This window comes from Hemiscyllium ocellatum, chromosome 2, assembly GCF_020745735.1.
Source record: "Hemiscyllium ocellatum isolate sHemOce1 chromosome 2, sHemOce1.pat.X.cur, whole genome shotgun sequence".
In the NCBI taxonomy this organism is placed as follows: domain Eukaryota; kingdom Metazoa; phylum Chordata; class Chondrichthyes; order Orectolobiformes; family Hemiscylliidae; genus Hemiscyllium; species Hemiscyllium ocellatum.
Window position 1 is genome coordinate 108214687 of NC_083402.1, and position 6834 is coordinate 108221520.

Genomic DNA, 6834 nt, shown 5'->3' on the forward strand with positions numbered 1-6834 from the left:
ACCATTAAGTGTATAAGTCCTGCTAAGATTTGCTTTCCCAAAATGCGGCACCTCGCATTTATCTGAATTAAACTCCATCTGCTACTTCTCAGCCCATTGGCCCATCTGGTCCAGGTTGTTGTAATTAGAGGTACCCCTCTTCGCTGTCCACGACACCTCCAATTGGTTTTATCTGCAAACTAACTTCACATCCAAATCATTTATATAAATAACAAAGAGCAGTGGATCTAGCAATGATTCTTGTGGCAGACTATTGGCCACAAACCTCCAGCCTGAAAAGCAACACATCACCACTACCCTTTTTTTCTACCTTTGAGCCAGTTCTGTATCCAAATGGCTAGTTCTTCTGCTGAAAATGTGTTGCTGCAAAAGCGCAGTAGGTCAGGCAGTATCCAAAGAGCAGGAGAATCGACGTTTCAGGCATGAGCCCTTCTTCAGGAGTCCTGCACGGACACGGGACGACGTTCAGACTAACAAAATTTGGACCCAACCAGGACAACCAGTACCTACAACAAATCCGAAGCCTTGACCAACCGATCTCCCTCGGGATCCTCTGCTCCACGCTTGCAGCCATGCTACCTACATTCCTTGCAATTAGACCTACCCCAGCTCAGGACAACACTCTCACAGACCTGCAAAGGACCTCTACTGTTCTTCATCCACAGAAGAATCCATACACTAAACAAACAGTTCTTCCTAGCCATATCGGAAATTAAAGACAGTACCAAAACCTTTCATGTACTTGCCCCCACACTCTGGGTTCCTCAACTGTTCCAGAATCTTCCATCGGCCTCTGAAATCACTCTGGCTTCATTAACCACGCGGCCGCTGCAGCACCCGCAGCATCAACTGCCACTGCGAACCATGATGTCACTTCCGCCCCCACCGACCTCGCAGTCTCCGCGATCGCCGCCCAGACAACCGTCTCCACGATCGCCAGGAAGACCATCGCCGACAGATTCGCGGCCTCTGTCGTCCCCACAGCCACTTCCGCCCCCTGGGTTGCCGTCGCCGCAGCCACTTCCGCCCCAGTGACAATTCCTGAAGAAGGGCTCATGCCCGAAACATCGATTCTCCTGCTCTTTGGATGCTACCTGACTTGCTGCACTTTTCCAGCAACACATTTTCAGCTCTGATCTCCAGCATCTGCAGTCCTCACTTTCTCCGGCTAGTTCTTCTTGCCAACATTGCAAACCAGTCTATCATGAGGAACCTTGTTGAATGTCTTACTGAAGTCGATATGGATCATGTCCGCTGTTTTGCCCTTGTGAATCTTCTTTGTTACTTTTTCAAAAAACTCAATCAAGTTTGTGACACATGATTTCCCTCACACAAAGCCATGTTGACTACCCCTAATCAGTCCTTGTCCTTCCAAATACGCATGGATTCTGTCCCTCAGGATTCCAACCAACAACTTGCCCACCACCAATATCAGGCTCACCGGTCTATAGTTCTCTGCCTTTTCCTTACCACTTTTCTTAAATAGTGGCACCACATTAGCCACCATTCTGGCACCTCACCTGTGGCTATTGATGATATAAGTATCTCAGCAAGGGGCTCAGCAATCATTTCCCTAGCTTCTGACAGAGTCCTAGGGTACATCTGGTCAGGTCCTGGGGATTTATCCATTTCTAACTATTTTAAGGTGTCCAGTACTTCCTCCTCTATAATACAGACATTTTTCAAGATGCCGCTACTTATTTCCCCACATTTTAAATCTTCCATATCCTTCTCCACAGTAAATACTGATGAAAATATTCATTTATTATCTGCCTCATCTCCTACAGTTCACACATAGGGGGCCTTGTTGACCTTTGAGGGTTCGTATTCTCTCCCTAGTTATCCTTTCATCCTTAATATATTTATACAATCCCTTTGGATTCCTCCTTAACCCTATTTGCCAACGCTATCTCAAGTCCCTTTTTGCCCTTCTAATTTGCTCAACTTCTTTTGGTGAGGTAAAAACAATGACTGCAGATGCTGGAAACCAGATTCTGGATCAGTGGTGCTGGAAGAGCACAGCAGTTCAGGCAGCATCCAACGAGCAGCGAAATCGATGTTTCGGGCAAAAGCCCTTCATAAGGAATAAAGGCAGTGAACCTGAAGCGTGGAGAGATAAGCTAGAGGAGGGTGGGGGTGGGGAGAGAGTAGCATAGAATACAATGGGTGAGTGGGGGAGGGGATGAAGGTGATAGGTCAGGGAGGAGAGGGTGGAGTGGATAGGTGGAAAAGGAGCTTTGCAGGTCAGTCCAATAAGTACCCAGAAGTATCATGGTGTTCTTATGATTATTATTTTCAATGGTATTATGATCGTGAGTGCTTGAAGTCTGCGTGATGTTTCATAATTTATCAGGAAAATAACAGCAAAAAGCAGTAACACTTGGATTCAGTGGTACTTCTTGAAACTGGAGTTTTATGTTAATTTATACTAGACAATTCAGATTTAATTTCTGGATTTTATCATTTCTTTACCATTTAACCGAGGCATGGAGATTCAGTGAGGTGTCCAGCTGCAAATGAAATCTATTTCTAAATACTATACCCACAGACCTTGCTGTAAAGCCTGCTGAAGTTTGGAAATCTTTAGCCAATTAAAGACCAGAGAACAGGCTTGTTGTCCAATCAAGGGACATTGGCCAAGATTCCAAAGCTGGAGGGTTAGAAGGTGTACTCTCTGTTATAAATAAACCTTGAATTTGAAAAAGAGAATTGATTTTTAAGGTGGTTATGGTAGGGGATTTCAACTTTCCAAACATAGACTGTGACTGCTATAGTGTTAAGAGCTTAAATGAAGTGAAATTTGTTAAGTGTGTACAAGAAAATTTTCTGATGCATTATGTGGATGTACCTACTCGAGAAGGTGCTAAACGTGACCCACTCTTGGGAAACATCAGGCAGACTTCAAGCACTCACGATCACAATACCAATGAAAATAATAATCATGAGAACACCATGATACTTCTGGGTGTATTGGACTCACCAAAAGAAGTCGAGCAAATAGTAAGATGAACTTCTGTACTGATATTTTCAGAGTTTATTCATACAGGAATGTAAGAGTCTACACATTCTAGCTCTTGAGGATTTTTAACAGAGCAGCCTTAAAGATGGTGGCGTCATGTGAGTTTCTAAGAATTATGTTGTCAGTAAAATGGTTTCATTATTGCTGATGTAGTGCCAGTAAAGAAGATATTTACTGTAAAATTAACTTCAGTATTGCAGTCCTGTGCAATGCTAACCCATGCAGTTAACACTACCACGCTCCTCCCTTTCCCATTGATTCATTTGTCACTATTCTCCTTGTCCCCCAATTTACCTAGGCACTATCGCCCTCGTCTATCCTGACACTGTCTACTCCCCAATTTACCCTGGCACACATCTCTCCCCATTTCACATAATCACTCTTCTCCTTTACCCCCTTCAGTTTGCACTGCCACTCCCCCACCCACAATCCCCCCTCCCCAAGAGCTAGCATTTGTTCTCTATCCCTAGGTGCCTTTGTGAATGTGGCAATGAGCTCCCATCTTGAACCGCTGCAGTGTATCTGGTGTTAGCAAACCCTCAATGCTGTATGAGAGGGAATTCTAGTCAGTGACAGTGAAGGAACAGCAATATATTTTCAAGTTGGGATAGTGAGTGGGTTGGAGGGGAAGTTGCAATGGTGGGGTTCCCATGTATCTGCTGTACTTGTGCTTCTGGATGGATGTTGTCAATGACTTGTAATAAGTCTCAAGGAATTTCTATAGTGTATGTTCAAGATGGTGCACATTGCTATTGCTTCAGCTGAGTGTTGGATGTTGAGGAAATGGACATTTTGGAAAAGATCTCAAAGTGGGCTGTTTAGTCCTTGAGGGCTGTCAAACCCCTTGGGTGTTGTTGGAGTTGCAGGCAAGTGGCAAGTATTCCATCATGTTCCCGATTTGTGTCTTGTGGATGTTAGACAGCTTTGGGGCATGAGGAGGTGAGCTACTCACTCCAGGAGTATGCTCCACAAACACCTGATGAAGGAGCAGTGCTCTGAAAGCTAATGCTTCCAAATAAACGTGTTGGACTATCACCTGGTGTTGTGTGATTTTTAACTAATTAGCCATGCTTGCCAAGTCCTTAACCAATCATAATGACAGTGGAAATGCATGTATCTCAGGCCCCGGTTAGTAGACAGTCAGATACTAATAGTTGTGTCCTCTATTGCAAAGCTGCCTGCAGTATCGTATGTCCCACAGTGCACCCAGCCAGTGACTACACCTGACAGCTACAGCCTCGAGCCTACATATGAAATTCCTTTCCTGTTTCCCATGTTTTTTATCTATCTTTTATAATCACTGCACCTTTCGGCCTTGGCAAAGACATGAGTTGAGGTTATTTTTAAAGATTTGTCCTGCAACCACTGTGATCTCTTTGAATTAATTTCACCCCTTTAAAATTTAATCAAGCTTCATAATTACTTCAACCAGCATTCTGTTCCTTGTTCTTACTCAGTCTCTTACTGGATCTGTGGATGATCCTTCTGTAACATTTGATCTGTGAAATGAGAGTACTGTTTACCACATGGCTAGAATTAGCACCAGTTCCTAGATCTATAGATGTAATTCACTTTAGGAAAACCAACCTTGGGAAATCGGCTGATGACATGTTTTACTAGCTGTTCAGCCAACTGAGATGAACCGTATTGATTAATGCAACTGACTGGAGCTGAGTGAGTCATTGGTTAGACATTACATCCAGGCTTCAAGGTAACCTTAGTGCAATTACCTTCATTCTGGTATTTTTTTTCAATTCCTTGAATGAATCATGTGATTCGCAAAGGATCCATTGTTTCAACACACACTGTATAGATATTACTATTCATCAATAACTTCACTCATGTCACAATGTGTGATCTCTTTAGATGTTTAGATTTCACAAAAAGGCACTGTTGGGAGAGTGCATCGAAGGGTCCAGTGAAGAGTTCCTCTTTCTTGTGGTGCACAAAAAAACTTAAGTTAGGAAACAGTGTCACCACTTCAAGGTTTGGACTGACAAGAATATTTTTACTGCTCCCCTGCCTAGGCTTTCAACTAAAATGTAACTTTGACTTCTAATAATGATTTGGAGATACTGGTGTTGGACTGGGGTGTACAAAGTTAAAAATCACACAACACCAGGTTATAGTCCAACAGGTTTAATTGGAAGCATACTAGCTTTTGGAGCAACGCTCCTTCATCAGGTGATAGTGGAGGGCTCGATCGTAACACAGAATTTATAGCAAAAATTTGCATTGTGATGTCACTGAAATTATACATTGAAAAATTGATTGTCTGTTAAGCCTTTCATCTGTTAGAATACAGCGATAGTTTCACTTCTTTCATGTGTAAACCTTTTGTTTAAAGTTGCATTCTCGGGTTAGCTGTTAACAATGGTGATAGCTAGACAATATGTTGAAGGTGTTAGCTCCCTGTGTTCTCTGCCTATGACCTGATGTTTATATTGATTCTAATCTAAAAAGTGAGATAACAGAGTTTTACACAAATTCATGCAGTTTTTGAGCTCAGAGCTCTACACGAATGTATGCAGTTTTTGAGCAAAGTGCAATGAAACTCTGCAAGTACAAATTCACCCCACAAAATATATGTGTGCATGTGGGTGTGTGTGTGTGTGTGTGTGTGTGTGTGTGTGTGTGTGTGTGTGTGTGTGTGTGTGTGTGTGTGTGTGTGTGTGTGTGTGTGTGTAGTGAGTGCAGAGTGTCTTACGTCTGTGAGGACGTGCATATGTGAGTGTGGGAGTGTATGTGTCTATAAGGGTGTGTGGGGGTGTCTGTGTGTACGTCTGTGTGTACCTGTGTCCTTGTGTATGTGAGTATGTGTGTGTGTAGGAATATCTGTGTGTGTGTGTAGTGCAATGGTGATCACCAGTAATGTGACATGAACCCGAGGTCCCAGTTGAGGCCCTCCCTATGGGTACCGAACTTAGCTATCACCCTCTGCTCGGCCACTTTCCTCTGCTGTCTGTCCCGAAGTCCACCTTGGAGGATGGTCACCCGAAGGTCCGAGGCTGAATGTCCTGGACCACTGAAGTGTTCCCCAACTGGGAGGGAACCCTCCTGTCTGTTGATTGTTGTGTGGTGCCCATTCATCCGTTGTCGTAGCCTTTGCTCGGTTTCCCCAATGTACCATGCCTCCAGGCATCCTTGCCTGCAACGTATAAGATAGACAACGTTGGCTGAATCACATGAGTACCTGCCATGTACAAGGTGGGAGGTGTTCCCACATGTAATAGTGGCATCTATGTCCTTCAAACCCACCAACAGGAGAATGCAAAATACAGCTAACATATTAAGGCTAAAAAAATGATGATGCACAATTTGGGTATTTATGCTGAGAGCACATCCACCAGTTATTTCCTTCACTGACCGTGTTCCAATTTATGCAGTCAGTGGGAAGGCACTACAATCGCATTGTATGACCTAGTTCAAGATCTAATTCATGTTCATCTCTAGCTTCTGCTTGCCCATGCAATTGAAACTCTGTCCTTTGATGCCTTTTGTTGGGAATGGTATGTTATTGGGCAATTGCCCAAGCTCTCTAACCGATGTTACCCATGGCTATAATACTCAGACTTGTTTTATTGAAATTTCACTTTTTAAATAGATTAAAAGTCATGATTACAGACTCACTACCCAGCCTTGCCCCAGATGAAATTCAACACTGCATCAAGCTCATAATATGAAATAGCAGAACATGCAAATATTTACACTGTTACAACCAGACGTTGAGCAAAGGCTATAGTTCTAGAATGGATGCCCCAAACTGTTAAGCTCCTGGGTGTGGAAAGATGAACTGACTCCCTTTCTTTATTCAT